This window comes from Symphalangus syndactylus, chromosome 8 (assembly GCF_028878055.3).
Source record: "Symphalangus syndactylus isolate Jambi chromosome 8, NHGRI_mSymSyn1-v2.1_pri, whole genome shotgun sequence".
Taxonomy (NCBI): domain Eukaryota; kingdom Metazoa; phylum Chordata; class Mammalia; order Primates; family Hylobatidae; genus Symphalangus; species Symphalangus syndactylus.
The window spans coordinates 71,701,529-71,707,225 of record NC_072430.2 but is presented as its reverse complement, the minus strand read 5'-3'; the positions used below and the strand labels follow the sequence as shown (position 1 = coordinate 71,707,225).

Sequence of the window (5,697 nt, the reverse complement as noted above, 5' to 3'; positions counted from 1 at the left end):
GCACACGTTTCTGGGGTTGGGTCATTGATCTTTCAGCAAATGCAAGAAGCCAAGTCCTTGCAACTCTAGTCGTCCAATAAGCTTTAAGTTGGTTGGAACTCGCCTTGGAGAGATAACTCTGCGCTGATCGCCACCGCGCCCCTTTTGCGGCGGAACAAAATCCTCTGGGTGTGGCTGACTGGCTGCCCCCTGCATCGATAACAACGACCCATGAGGGGTGAGCCGGGTAGGGGGCGTGGGGGTAGTGGTGGGAATGTGCTCTCACTTGTTATCTTCTTCCTCCTGTGCATCCCCCTTTCTACAGGTGAGGATGACAGACCTCAGTGGCAAAAAAAAAAAAAAAAAATGAGAGGGTGAGAGGCAGAGGGGTTGGCGAGGTGGATGCAGGGTGCGGGGGCCCGGTGAGGGAAGGGTTGCTGGAGGAGAAAGGAGGAGAACTGGAATGGACGCTGGTAGAAGGCTTCCAACCCCAGGCGAGCCGCATGGTCTGGTGGTGGCCGGTAATGAGGCCCTTCCCTAACACTCTGACCTCCCTACACCTTCCACTGCCCTCCCACCCCCTCATCCCCCACCCCCGTTCTTCCTCCCGATGCGCTTTCTGCCTTCTACCCACGGTATCCTAAGTTCACTTTTTGGCCCGTTGAGGTGTACTGGGAAGTGAGGGAAAGAATAAATAGAATTAGGTGAGGAGACCCCTCCCAGGGATTGCAGAAGCACATGTGATACCCCTCCTCCCTCGGAGCCAATCTGGTGGTTGGCTTCCCTCCTCTGCAAACCGACTGGAAATATTTTGCCAGTTGCAACTTTTAGGAGTAGGACAAGGCTCTGTGGGCTCTGAAAAAGCAAAGGGGCAAGGACCAGCCTGAGCAACATGGCAAAACCTTATCTTTACAAAAATTACAAAAATTAGCTGGGTGTGGTAGCACGAGCCTGTAGTCCCAGCTACTTGGGAGGCTGAGGTGGGAGGATTGCTTAAGGCCAGGAGTTCAAGGCTACGGTGAGCTATGATTATGCCCCTGAACTCCAGCCTGGGTGACAGAAGGGACCCTATCTAAAAAAAAAAAGAAAAAAAAAAATAGGGGGTGGGTGAAGTAGAAGACAGAAGTGTCAGTGTTGGACTGCTTGCCCTGACCCCATGTCTTTGACAATGTTTCAGATCTCATCTGGTGTGTGCCACTACCCCAAGACCACTGGGACACCCACCCCCCAGGTGAACACCTAGTGGAGGTGCAGCAAGCCACATCCAAGGGACCTGGCCACCACTGAGTTTAAGTCTACTCCTTGTCTTATGGCAAGTGGGTCTGGATCTCTGAGGGCAAGGGTCAGATGCTCACAGAACCCAGCTACTCTCTGTCATGGCTCAAACAGGGAGAGTTGGTACCCAGGTTTCAACCTTGCTTGTGCTGACCACCAAAGCCCATTCACTGGCTCACCTCTGATTTTCCCACCAAAACACTAAACAGAGGTTCCAAAGAACCCGAGGGTCTCTGTATCCCATCATAAACTTAACCAATAAGGGACAAAGGTACTACATTTGGTCTGTGTTCGCTGGTCTCTGCCTTTGGTGTCATTGGAGGCAGGGATCTCTCTGTGGCTCCAAAGCCATAGAATCATCCTGGGCACTGGCGATGCCACAGCTTGGCCTCCTTCTGTTAGCAATGAGAAGCAGGAAAGGCTGACAAAGCCAGGGGAACGTTGGGGGAAATAGGGAGGTGGAGGGAGATCAGGAGCTGCTTGCCAAGAGAGAAAGACATGTGTAGTATTCAGTTTGAGACCTGCAATGAAACAGCTCTTGTGGCCACAGCAGGTAGTGGAGGCAGGTTTCCCAGTCCCCAGAGGGCTTCAGAGGGCCACGTTCCCATGGGCCATTTGGCTTGGAGTGCTCTCTGTGGTAGGTTGCATGTGTGCAGCAAATCTCTGGAGATTTTTTCTGAGATGGTGAGATGAGACCAAGGAATGCTTGTTGGCTTTCTTCTCTGCCCCATACCCACAGAACCCACTCCATCTCCCTGGAGGTGAAACCCCTCTTCGTTGGAGAAAACCTAAGTCCATTTCCTGCTTCATTCTCTCTGATTGTGCCTCAGCACATTTTCCTTCGGGGTGAGGGTAAAGTCCAACTGTGCCTCTAGTCCCAAAGCTCCAAACTGCTCAGACCCACCAGGCAGTGGCCTAAGGCAGTGAATTTGTGTGCCTCTGTATAATGACAGCTGTCACTCAAGCTTTACTTCTGCTCCCTGCCATGGACCCAACAGCCCCTAACTCTCCAGGATCACTGAAGCTCTTTTCGAGCCTGCACTTTTGTACTCCCCTTCCATCTCCCTTACCCTCTCAAGTAGCAGGGCACTCAACACAAGTGTTTTTGCTGGCTTTGAACTGAATGGTCCTTCTTTTTCCAGCAGGGGCCAAACTTGGCTGTAGCAGCATGAAAAGTTGTGAAGGCTCAGAAAAAGTGATGCTTGAGGGATTTGGGAAAAGCTGTGGGGATAGGGGATAGACTCACCTTGTCCTCGACCTCATGGGCAACCTGACCTTGCTAATGGAAGTTCTTAGGATTAGAAAATTCTCAGGGTGGTAGCTGTCTCCCCAAAGTAGACACAGCAAAGTGAATATGAACATTTTCTTTATGCCTGTATAGGTCTATACATTTCCAGCAAAGGAGAATGAGAGGGGCAGGCTGAGGGCTCGGGGGAGAGAGAGGGAGGTAGAGACACAGAGACAGAGAAACTGTGAAAGAGAGAAAGAGAATGAGACAGAGACAAACACGAGACTGTCGGATCTCAATGCAGTGATGAAGAGCCTTAGATGGATGAGAGTGAGAGGGTGAGTTTTTACGGAAGATACCACAGTTATCCCCACTTTACACCCTTGTCAAGTAAGCTTGATGTTCTCCAGGGAACTTGACCTTCCAGGCTTTGCCCACCTGGTCAGGAGAGCTCTGTCAAAGGTGAGCACAGTGGTTTTGTCACAGCCAGCGGCAATGCTCAAGCCCGAGAGCAGTCTGTGAAGAAAAGCGAAGGAGCGCAGGGTGGGGAAGTGGGGGGCAGCAGGAATAGAGGAATTAGTGGGGTCACAAAGCAGAAGCAAGTTATGGAAAGCTAGGTGATCAGGAAAGACTTCGTGGGTGTTTTGCCCGGGAGAGTGTGGTTACTACTTGGAAGCTGCAGGGGTTTTACTTGGAGGCTGCAGGGCTTTTAACCAAAAGCATCAGGCACTTCCTTCGAGCCGGAATTGAACCAGCGACCTAAGGATGTCCGCAAATGTCTGTACAATCTACAGTCCTCCGCTCTACCAGCTGAGCTATCGAAGGGTGCATGCTATCAAAGCTGGGTCATTGGACTTTCTGCAAACAGAGGGGGCCACATCCCTGGAATGCTTGAGGTCCAATACGCGTTGGGTTGGTTGGGACCCACCTTGGAAAAGAACCCTGCACCGGTCACCACCACGCCCCTTTCGGGGTGGAGCAAATCCTCTGGGCGAGGATGCCTGGTGTCTCTCGGGCTCTGATAGCCACCGTCCATGAGGAGGAGCTCTCATCTGTGACAGCCTTCCTCTCCCTGAGCATCCCCCTTTCTACACGTGAGGATGACAGCCCCCAGTGGCCTAAGAGAAAATGAGAAGGTGAGTCAGCAAGGGCACAGGGATTGGCGAGGTGGTTGGGTGGGTCTAGTCGGGGAGAGAATGCTGGGGGAGGAAAAGAGGAGAACCCTAATGGGCGCTGGATAGGCAGCTGACAACTCCAGCCCAACCTCAGGGTCTGGTGCAGGTCTCTAATGGGCGCCTCCATAATAGTCTGGCTTCTCTACTCCCTCCCCTACCACACACACAGGCCCTCCTCCCCAGGTGCCCTGCCCTTCTCCTCATAGTAGTCTATGCTCACATTCTGGTGCATTGAGGTGTACTGGGAAGTGAGGTGAGGAAATCTCTGCCAGGCTTGCAGATGCACATGTGAGATACCCTTTTCCGCAAACAGGCCAAGAATACCAATCAGAAGCTGCCGATTTCTGAAGTAGGGCAAAGTTCTGTGGATTTCCTTGAAAAACAAGAAGCCAGGTAGAGGACAGAAGTGTGAGCTTTGGACTCCTTATCCTGAACTCACATCTTTGACAAAAGTTTCAGATCCCATCTGGTGTGTGCCCACCACTCCAAGACCACTGAGACACCCACCCTGCAGCAGAACACCTAGAGGAGGACAGGAAGCCACACCCATGGGACCTAGCCTCCATTGAGTTTATGTCCACTTCCTGTCTTATGGCAAGTGGGTGTGGATCTCCGAGAGTGAGGGTCAGATCCTCACAGACCTCCTGCTACTCTCTGCCATGGCACAGCTGGGAAGAGTGGGCACCTGGGCTCACCTTCACTTGTGCCAGCCACCAAACCCATTTGTTGGCTTACCTCTGGTTTTCCCCCAAAGCACTGAGCAAAGGTTCCAAGGGCTCTGGTGACTCCACGCCCCATCAGGAATATATTCAATGAAGGCCTGAGGCACTACCTTTGGTCCCTCTTTGTTAGCTGGTCTTTGCCTTTGGTGTCATTGGAGCTGGGGTCTCTCTGTGCCTCCAGAGCCATAGAATCATCCCGGAGCACTGGTGACACCAAAGAAGAAAGGTTGACACAGTTGGGGTGACGTGGGAGAGAATAGGCGGTGGCAGGATACCAGGAACTGCTTTCCACGTGAAAAAGATATGTGCAGTAATATGTGCGGTATCCAGTTTGAGAGGCACAATTAAACAGTTCCTGTGGACCCGGCAGGTAGTAGACGGGACAAGCCAGTCCTAAGCAGGCTTCAGAAGGCCATGCTTTCCTGGGCCATTCAGTTTGGAGTACTCTCTGATAGGTTGCATCTTTACATCAAACATCTGGAAGCTTTTTCCAAGATTATGTGATGAGACCAAAGGATGCTCATTGGCTTTCTTCTCTGCCACATACCTACCAAACCCACTCCAACTCCCCAGAGTTGAAGCTTCACTTGATTGATAAAGCCCAGTCCATTTCTGACTCCATTCTCTCCGACTGGGCCTCAGCACATTTTTCTTGGGAGCAGGAGAACCCAACTGTGCCTCTAGGTCCCAGAGCAAATGCTCCAAACTGCTCAGACACACCAGGCAGTGGCCTAAGGAGGCAAATTCATGTGCCTCTGTAAAATGACAGCTGTCACTCAAGCTTTATGTCTGCTCCCTGCCATGGACCCAATAGCCCCTAACTCTCCAGGATCACTGAAGCTGTTTTGAAGCCTGCACTTCTTTGGTACTCCCTTTCCCTTTCCCTTACCCTCCCAAGTAGGCAGGGCACTTGGTGCAGGTGTTTTTGCAGACTTTGAGCTGAATATTAGATATCCTTACTTTTCCAGCAGTAGCCAAACTTGGCTGTAGCAACATAAAAAGTTGTGAAGGCTCAGGAAAGGTGAAGCTTGAGGGATCTGGGACGGGGGGTGGGTGGGCAGTTTGTAAATACAAGTGGAAAGGCATAGGATGGTGGGGGCATGAATTGGGGTCTGGCTGGGTCACAAGGCAAGGGGCACTGTTTTGTGCTGAAGACTACGGGGATTCGGGAAGAATGAATAGGCTCCCAGGTGATCAGGAAAGGCAGGATTTTGCTGGGTTTTCCCGGGGAAAGTGTAGTTACGACTGGAAGGCTGCAAGGTCTTTGACCAGGAACAGGTGCAGCCGGGCAGCATTGTGCGCAAAAGAGTCAGGAACT

General features: G+C 51.8%; 1 non-coding gene across 1 annotated transcript; it reads right to left on the bottom strand.

The window, feature by feature from the left end:
• Positions 1-3,213: 3,213 nt before the first annotated feature.
• Positions 3,214-3,307, bottom strand: TRNAY-GUA (transfer RNA tyrosine (anticodon GUA)). The gene is made up of 2 exons: positions 3,271-3,307; positions 3,214-3,249 (listed from the first exon to the last, which is right to left on the bottom strand). It is a non-coding gene; the product is annotated as a tRNA-Tyr (tRNA).
• Between the last annotated feature and the right edge of the window lie 2,390 nt (positions 3,308-5,697).